The sequence below is a fragment of the Tupaia chinensis genome, unplaced genomic scaffold (genome assembly GCF_000334495.1).
Source record: "Tupaia chinensis unplaced genomic scaffold, TupChi_1.0 Scaffold000248_2, whole genome shotgun sequence".
Taxonomy (NCBI): Eukaryota; Metazoa; Chordata; class Mammalia; order Scandentia; family Tupaiidae; genus Tupaia; species Tupaia belangeri.
The window spans coordinates 289,322-299,492 of NW_006159727.1; positions in this window are offsets into that span (position 1 = coordinate 289,322).

Consider the following 10,171-nt stretch of genomic DNA (forward strand, 5'->3'; position numbering starts at 1 on the left):
AGCCTTCACCCCCCCCCCCCCTGCCGCCCCCCCCCCCCCGTGCCCCCTGCATGAGTTTTATGCCGGCGGATCCAGTACTCAAACTGCGGTCGACTACGTGGGAGTCCAGAAACATAACCATCATACCATCTCTAGCCCCCCGCATGATTTTCCAGCTGCCAGGTCCGGGACTCAAACTGCAGCCAGCCCTGTGGGAGTCTAGCACCTTAGGCAAATCCTGCCGCCTGCAGGCCCATGACTTTTCTTTCTAAACAAAATAGCTTTTAAAACCGTCTATCCTCCGGGCCACAGAACTGTGCACTGAGGCTGAGGGTGTGGCGGATATGGGCCTTCATATTTTCTATCTTACTCGGAGAGGTGTAGTCAGGCCAAGTCTCTTGCATCCGACAGGCCAGTGTCAGTTTGGTCTAGGAATGCGAAGTGAGTTGTACGTGGAGATTTTATATACATATATATATATATATTTGCCAGCGCATTGCTGTGAAGTAACATTTTAATTTTTTAAAGAATTATTTATTGGGGGAACCAGCAGTTAGCGTACCCGGTGGCTTAAAACTCACGCTGGGCACGTGTGCGTGCGTGCCCAAGATCCCGAGAGGAGAATGGAGGAGAAGGGATTGCGGCATGGCCATCTCCCTGGGGGGTGATTTCTCGCTTTCTGTCTCACTGTCTCTGTCTCTCTCTGTCTGTCTGGCGAGTACATGCACCGTATAGCAACCCCCTCCCCCCCAAAAAAAAGATTTATTTATTTATTTATGTATTTATTTTAATAATTATTATATATATATTTTTTTTCACATGAGTTTTTGCCAGAGAGCAACAGCGAGAGAGAGGGAGGGAGAGTGAGAAACCAAACTGCAGGTCCAGGCCTTGAACTGCAGTTTGCCATGTGGGAATTTCAGCGTCCTAACCACCATACCACCTGCTGGCCCTGTGAGGTTACATTTTTATCCTAGAAGACAGAGGCTATTGATTTCGCCCTCTGTCTATACAAATCCATTGATAATGCTCCTACCTATTTCAGAAAAAAAAAAAAAAGAAAAACTTAAACAGAGAAAAGGAAAAGAAGCAAGAAAACACCAGTTTGGCTACCAGGAAAAAGATACAGGAAACTAGAACGCGCGAGAATTCCCTTAGGTTCCAGGATGAAGCCAGGACCGGTTGGAATGTAATGCAGGGAAGACTGGCGAAGAAAGATCCATTGAAACCATCTGCTTCTGCGAGAGGGGCCAGGGGCTGCCCTGACAGATGGGCGCGAGTGTGAGCCTGGCAGCGGGCCAGCTGCGGCTCGGCTGAATGGCAGAGAGCAGGTTCTCAGCGTGCGTGGCGACCACCCAAACCTGGTCAAGGCATAGCCACGGGGAGCTCCGACTCCTGTCCTTCTGTGTGTGGGGCTGAATTCTGCAGGGTGCTTAGGGCCGTCAGTGGAGTCACTAGGACGTAGGCAGGAGGATGCTGTGGGTTACTTCCCTACGTGCTGCAGGTCGGGTGTGTTGCCCAGGTGCCCTTGATTCCGACTGGGTGGAGCTGGGGAGAGAATCGTGGCAGGAGGCTGCTGGGAGCCTCTCTCTATCTTCCTCTCTCATGGAAGAAATAAATACACTTCAAAAAACGTTTTTCCTTGGGGCCAGTAGATGGCGTAGTGGTGGCATTGCTGGACTCCCACATGGCCAATGGCAGTTTGGGTCCCAGACCTGGTGACTTGAAAACCATACCGAGTATGTGCTTATGTGCTCAAGATCCAGGGAGGAGGGAACCAGCAGTTAGTGTAATGGCTATGTCGCTGGACTCCCACGTAGTCGACCGCGGTTTGCGTCCCGGACCCGGTGGCTTAAAACTCACACTGGGCGCGTGTGCGTGTGTGCCCAAGATCCTGAGAGGAGAATGGAGGAGAAGGGATTGTGGTGTGGCCATCCCCCTGGGGGGTGATTTCTCGCTTTCTGTCTCTCTCTCTTTCTGGCGAGCTCACGCGCCCTATGGCAAAAACCTCTCCAATAAAATAAAATTTAAAAAAAAAAAGAGGAAAAAAAAAAGCTCCCTATGTGTAATTGGAGCCAGCCAATGTGTGTCTTAGAAACTTGCCCACTTCCTGACGTGGGAAAGTTCACCCCGGCTGACTCAGCAGGGTAGTCACACCGGTCTCTGCGTTAACATCACACGCTGTAACAAGGATGTCTTGCATGTTCGGATAAGTAATTTCAGTAGTTCTCACAGCAGGGTCAGAATTCTTAAATACTTCAAATATTATGGGTATTGTCTCTCCCAATGAGTAAAGCATTTTTTCATCTCGCTGTTAACAAACTTAGATTCTCTCAAGTGATGGAAAAGCACTTTGCAAGCCTGAAGTTCTATAAAAACTCTAAGTAATAGCAACCATAAAACCTTATTAGCCATTTCAGGCTCTGAATCAAGATTTTCAGTCCTTGGCATCTAATTAAATGTTTTACATTCTAAAGGAGCACGTAGCAATATACCTCTCTCCAACGCTTCCTTTCCTGATGGGGATTAGGGAATCCGCCAAGATGCAGAGAGGCACACAGATGCTACCCTAAATTAAGATGTCTTTGGTATTGTTGGGACCAGCAGTTAGCGTAATGGCTATGTCGCTGAACTCCCATGTAGCTGACCACGGTTCGTGTCCCGGACCCGGTGGCTTAAACTCATGCTGGGCGCGTGTGCGTGCGTGCCCAAGATCCTGAGAGGAGAATGGAGGAGAAGGGATTGTAGCGTGACCATCCCCCCTGGGGGGTGATTTCTCGCTTTCTGTCTCTCTGTTTCTCTCTGTCTTTCTGGTGAGCACATGCACCCTATAGCAAAAACCTCTCAAAAAAATTAAAAAAAAAAAAAAAGATGTCTTTGGTATTGTTTTCAAACATCCGAAGCTGGGGTCCTGGCTCATGTTAGTAACTGCTGGTCCATGTTGGAGGTAGGAGTGAGTTGGTAAGCTATTGGTCTAGGGTGACCAATGGCATGTCAGTTGCTTTAGCCCTGTTAGCACTTTTTCTTTTTTCTTTTTTTTTTTTTTCAGAGGTTTTTCGCTATAGGGCAGGCATGCGCACACCAGATAGACAGAGAGAGACATAGAGACAGAAAGCAAGAAATCACCCCCCGGGGGGATGGCCATGCCACAATCCCTTCTCCTTCATTCTCCTCTCGGGATCTTGGGCACGCACGCACACGTACCCAGCGTGAGTTTTAAGCAACCGGGTCCGGGACACGAACCGCGGTCGACTATGTGGGAGTCCAGTGACATAGCCATTACACTAACTACTGGTTCCTAGGGGTGTTAGCACTTTTTAATGACCATTGGGTTGTTGGGAAAGTCAGGATGCATTTTTACATAGAAAAGTACTTTATGACTTCCTTTCAACTTAATTTTGAAAATTTTAGGGTTTTTTTTTTGCTATAAGGCATGTACAAGAGAGAGATGGCGGGGGGTGGGGGAGAAAGTGAGAACTTGGGACCAGCAGTTAGTAGCCATTACGCCAACTGCTGGTCCCTAAATTCCGTTTTTTAAAGTTCATTTCTTTTTTTTTTTCCTGTGAGTGAGCAAGAGAGAGACAGAGAGAGCACCCCCAACAAGGTCCCCATGATGCCAGCCACCTCCAGCCTCAGCCACGCCAGGTCATGGATACGTGGCCCAGATTGTGCAGGGAGGTCTGTGGACATGAACCGAGAACCTTACCGTAGAGGTGAGCCTCGCAGAGGGCTGTGCTATTGCTGTCACCATCTGCCCTTGAATTCCACTTCTGATGGACAGGGCTGCTCTAGAGGAAGGGAGAGGAAAGATGAACCCTGGGATGAGCAGCCCAGTGGACAGCTTTCCAGGCCCGCTCTTAAGTTGGAGAGACTGGGTGGGAAAGCCATTCCTTAGAATTAAGCAGCAGGTGGTCTTCAAAACCACTAAACAGCTCTTTGAGTGGGCGTTAAGAGCTCCAGTCCCAGCACTGCCCACTAGCCTAACGTAATGAGTAGCAACTTCTGATGTGAAAACATCTTTGGGACTGGGTTGTTGGGCTTCTTAAATCTGGGGGTACTGGGACCAGCAGTTAGTGTAATGGCTATGTCGCTGGACTCCCACATAGTCGACCGCGGTTCGCATCCCGGACCCGGTGGCTTAAACTCATGCCGGGTGCGTGTGTGTGTGTGTGCCCAAGATCCCGAGAGGAGAATGGAGGAGAAGGGATTGCGGCGTGGCCATTCCCCCCGGGGGGTGATTTCTTGCTTTCTGTCTCTCTGTCTCTCTCTGTCTTTCTGGCAAGTGCACACCCCCTATAGCAAAAACCTCTCCAAAAGAAAAAAAAATGGGGGGTACTTTTGGTGGATCTAGTTGTCAAGAGCTGGTGGCATCTGTATCGGGCCACTGAGAAAAATGTCTACAGAGGAGGTATAGAGGTTTGGACAACCCCCACCTTTGTTCAGAAAAGGTATTTCTCTTTCCTTTTTTTTTTTAAGATTTATTTATTTATCTAATTCCACTTGTTATTATTATTTTTAAAAATCTTATCAGAGAGAGACAGAGAGAAGGAGAAAGGGAAAGGGAGAAAGCAAGCTACCAGGTTTGGGATTTGAACCGTGGTCAGCCATATAGGAATCCAGTGCCTTTAACCAGCACGCCACCTGCTGGCAAAGTATTTCACTTTCCTGAGGTGGCTGTCACATGCTGGGCTCCCCAAGAAGCAGATCCTGAAATGGAGTTTGCTGCGCAGGAAGTACATTAGGGAGACCTGATGGGATCCACCCTTGAGAAAAAGGTGGAGGTGGGGTGGGGTGGGGGAAAGGCCAGAGAGGGCAGAAGGAGAAGCTGAGCTGTGATGCGGTCTTTAGGGACGCCTTAGCCCACTCTAGGACGAATCTGAAAGATTGAATAACCCTTGACCCCATCCCAAGGTGAAGGTAAGGGGACTGAGCCTTAACACCCCATTATCAATCAGTCGTCAGTTGTGGGCTACTCTGGGAAGATGTATGGCTTTGACCATACTCTGGAAGCCCCTACAAGTCCCCCGAGGGCTGGGGTGAGAGCGTGGAAGGGTGGGAGGAGGTGCCTCTGCTGGTGGCATTTCTCAAAGCTTGGGGGAGAAGTCCTTCATTCCTGAAGGAGTCACAGAGATGGGCCCCTACTCCTTATGAGAGGGCCCAAGCTGCTTTCTAGAGGAGGGCACTTCTACCAGGAACAATGGGACAATCCGGACCTGGAGCCGGAAAGGCTTTTTTTTTTTTGGAGAGGTTTTTGCTATAGGGTGCGTGCGCTCGCTAGAAAGAAGAAAGAGACAGAGAGACAGAAAGCGAGAAATCACCCCCCAGGGGGGGATGGCCACGCTGCAATCCCTTCTCCTCTATTCTCCTCTCGGGATCTTGGGCACGCACGCACACGTGCCCGGTGTGAGTTTAAGCCACCGGGTCCGGGACTCGAACCGTGATCGACTACGTGGGAGTCCAGCGACATAGCCATTATGCCAACTGCTGGTCCCTCTTTTCTTTTCTTTTCTTTTTTTTTCTTTATGGCTAACAAGGGAATAATTTAGTCTTCGCAGAACTATAGACAGGACCATGTCTCTCTCGGGCAGGCGGGATTGGGGCTGTTTTTTCAGATAACGCTCCTGTACAGAGAGCCCTGACTGAAGGGTAGGGAGAAGTGCATGCAAAATAGAAACCAGGTAATGGCAAGTTCCGGGCACAGCGGTAAATAATCAGGCGATTATTGAACTAAGACTGTAGCTTTAAGTCCTGAAACTTCTGAGTCAGAAAATTCTTCTAATAAGAGTTATAAGAACATAATCCTTAACTAGAAGGAGCAGGAAACGTTGTCTAGAAGACGAATGAACGGGGGGCGGGCTACAGCTGAATGAACAAAACCCGGAGATTTGTGACGACTTTAACCAAAGAGAATGGAACAATAGTGAGTGTACTGAGGCTTGGCAAAGGGGACAAGGCACCCGCAGGAAACTTGAAAAACCCACTTTACCCTGATGAGGTCTTAATGAGCTTTTGACTGAAGAGAGGAACCACTGTTTTACCACCATCTTGTGGTATACCTTGGAACTGCAGCCTACTTAGATGGGTCTTTTTTGCCCTCCCCCCTTTTAAGAATGATTTCTTTCATTTTATTTATTATTATGATGATGATTTGTTTTTAAAATTGCTATACGGCACGTGTGCTCACCATGGAAAGAGAGAGCAAGAGAGAGAGAGAAAGTGAGAAATCAAGCTGGCAGGTCCGAGACTCAAACCGCAGTCAACCATATGGGAGTCCAGTACCTTAACTACCATGCCACCTGCCTACTTTTTCTATTTGCTAAACATTCCTGTGCCCAATCCCCTAAGTGTGAGCCCACTGATTAGGTTTGCCCCACCATTTCACCTCTGCTGATTCCAAGTCCCAGCTCTGTTACATGATAAAACCGTAGCCTTTTTTACTTGGCCATTTTCTCCCCTGTCAAGAGGTACCTTCCAGGGGAGCAGCAGTTAGCATAACGGCTATGTCGCTGGACTCTCATGTAGTCGACTGCGGTTCGAGTCCTGGACCTGGTGGCTTAAAACTCACGCCAGGCGCGCGTGTGCGTGCGTGCCCAAGATCCCGAGAGGAGAATGGAGGAGAAGGGACTGCGGCATGGCCATACCCCCTGGGGGGTGATTTCTCACTTTCTGTCTCTGTCTCTCTCTGTCTGTCTGGCGAGCGCACGCGCCCTATAGCAAAAAAACCTCCCCCTCCCAAAAAAAAAAAAAAATAGAGTCCCAGATTTTATTATTTCCAGATCCCACAAAGCCTGAGTCCTCTTCTGGTGTCACTTTGCAACTCAACTCATGTGTCATACACACCACACACATTTCCGTTGCAATTCATGCTGGGAGATTTCTCTTTTTTTTTTTTTTTTGGAGAGGTTTTTGCTATAGGGCACGTGTCTTTCTCCGGCAAGTGCCTGTACGCTCTGGCAATTTAATATAACTATAACAATAATAAATCCCCACTCCGTGGTTCGTCTCTGCTATGTGGTTTTGACTCCTGCAGCTGCAACTGGGGGATCTATGGGAAGATACCTGCCCCACACTGGGCCAACCAGAATCCTTCCCTGGGGTTGTCCAGCTGGAACTAAGGGAAGTGGAGCAGGATGAACCTTCCCTAGGGATGTGGGAGCTGTGGAGCTGCTGGAAGTCCCGTGGAGGAAAGTATACCATTATTTCTTTTTTTTTCTTTTTATTTATTTTTATTTTTTGAGAGGTTTTTTTTTTTTTTCCCGCTGTATGGCGTGTGCGCTCGCCAGACAGACAGAGAGAGACATAGAGACAGAAAGGGAGAAATCACTCCCCCAGGGTTTTTTAACATTAATATGCTATACATCATTACAGTATACAAAATGAATTTTTCATCCAAAATACACTGTCTGTTGGCTCAATCAAGCACATCAACATACGTGTTATCAACAAACAATTTTTCATTTCTTATGTCTTGTATATTTTGCCTTTTTTTTTTGCCATCCTTGATTCCCTATCCCTAACCCTCTGCCCTGTCCACCCCTCCTCCCATTGCCTCTGGTATCCATGATTGCTTTCTATGCCTATCCCCCCCACCCCCATTTAATTGATTTTCTAATGAACTTAATTTGTCTAAATATTTGCAATAGCAAGCACAGCTGATATATACATACACAAGAACCCATGTCTGACTTTAGGCATAAACCTCAGTGAGTAGAATGAACATACTATAAAATAGTACCTAGCTGGGGCTATATAGCTTACTGTGGTCATCAAATACACAGTTATTTCAAAGAGAGAAGCTGGAAGGAGAATATAGTAGCACAAGAAAAAATCCTGGGGCGAGGGGGGAAGGGACCAGCAGATGGCATAATGGTTATATCGCTGGACTTCCACATAGTCGATGGTGGTTCGAATCCTGGACCTGACAGCTTAAAACTCACGCTGGATGATTATGCACGTGTGCCTAAAATTATGAGAAAAGAAGGGATTTCAGCGTGGCCATCCTCCTGGGGGATGATTTCTTTCTGTCTCTCTGTCTCTCTAGCAAGCCACGTGCCCTATAGCAAAAATCTCTAAAAAACAAAACAAAACAAACAAAAAAACAAACAAACAAGTCCTGGTGGTTTCCATGGCCCAGCTGTATCCCTTCCCTTCTGTCCCACCCCCAGCTCCGGGATTCCCAGCATCCTGCCCACAAGGCTCCCACTGAACTCAGTGAGGCAGAGCTGAATGGGGGTGCCTATGACTCACCAAGAGCTGACAATGAAGGGATGAGAGGGCAGAAAAAGAGAGCTAGACTGAGCAAGAGAGAGGGAGGGTGAGACAGAAGGGGAGAGAGACAGAGAGAGAGAGAGAGAGAGAGAGAGAGGACGCAGAAACTAGACAAGAACGCAGAGTCAAGGAAGGGTATTTTTCTTTTCTTTTTGGAAGATGTGCAAAACTTAAACATGTTTATGTGCTGAGGCTAAAGAGCCAGTAAAAGCAGCGTACATCATAACAAAATGTGCTAAAACAATGCAGAGACACAGAGCGATAAAACCCTTCATGATAAAGAAAAAGAGGCCCTCCAGAAAAATAAGGAGAACAGCGGAAGGAAAAGAACCCTTGTGGCAGGGAGCAGGCGCTGGCTGGAGCCGCCCGTGGTAGGTAGACTCTTACCCTTCTGTTTCTTTGATCTTGTCGGGGCTCCTCCTGGGGCACTGGAAGGGACTCTTGGAAGCAGGTACCTGGTGATGAGGATGTGACATGTCCACTCAGCCTTGGGCACCCACTCAAGACCACGATTGGGACGGGGTCTGGAGAGGTGAGAGGGAAGATGCAGGAGAGAAAGGAACGGCCGCTGAGCCCAGGCCCCCGCAGCAAGGAGTCGGTGGTGTCCACAGAGCACTTCGGGATTTTTTCCCCAATTTGCTAGAAAGTTCCATGCTGGGAGAACCCAGCAATTCTCCCTCTGAACTGTTGCCCTGTCCAGATGTCCCTTAGCTCATTCCAAATCCTATGAGTACTTCTCTCTCTCTTTTTTTTTTTTTGGAGAGGTTTTGCTATAGGGTGTGTGCACTTGCCAGAAAGATAGAGAGACAGAGAGACAGAAAGCGAGAAATGACCCCCCAGGGGGGATGGCCATGCCGCAATCCCTTCTCCTCCATTCTCCTCTCGGGATCTTGGGCACACACGCACACGCATCTGGCGTGAGCTTAAGCCACCGGGTCCGGGACTCGAACCGCGGTTGACTACATGGGAGTCCAGTGACATAGCCATTATGCTAACTGCTGGTCCCGGGTTGCTACTCTCTTAAAATATTATCACTGGTGGGGCCAGCAGGTGGTGTAGTGGTCAAGGCACTGGACTGTTACATGGGTGACTGTGGTTTGAATGCTGGACCTGGACGCTTGAAACTCATGCTGGGCATGTGCGCGTGCATGCCCATGAAACCCCAAGAGAAGACTGGAAGAGAAGGGATTGTGGTGTGACCATCTCCCCTGTGGAGGGGGGGTGAGTTCTCGTTTCTTTACCTGGTGATATATTTAGAATTAGTCCCTCTGTGATTAGGAAAAAAAGAGTCTTCTTGGCATCAAGAAACACAAATCCCAGGGCCAGCAGGTGGTACAGAGGTTAAGGCGCTGGATCCCACATGGCCGACTACGCTGTTCGAGTCCACACCCGGTGACTTGAAAGTCAGCCTGGGCACACGGCCAAAGCTCTAAATCTCCCCTGAAGACACTTGGACGTGTCAAGTATTCCGTAGATTTCATCTTGTGGAAAACTCCCTCCTGGAGTCTTCCAATCCATCCCCACCCGGACCGGCTGTCCTCCAGGCTGTAGAACACTTTTTTTTTTTTTTTGTACATTTATTTATTTGTTTGTTTGTTGTGGTTTCCAAGTCACCAGGTCCGGGACTCAAGCCGTGGTCGGCCATGTGGGGGAATCCAACGCCTTACCCACTCCACTGCCTGCTGGACTCCGAACACTTCGAGCCCTTATTCTGTGACAGGGATTATGATATTTGATTCTCACAATAACCTCATGAGGTAGGTAGATGTAGATTACCAGGAAACTGTCTTTTTTTTTTTTTTTTTTAATTGCCAGAGGTCACATGCACTTGTAGAGAGAGACAGAGAGACAGAGAGACAGATAAGGAAAAAGCGTTCTCTAAAGGGGTAGGTATGGTCATGTCACACTCCTTTCTCCTCCATTT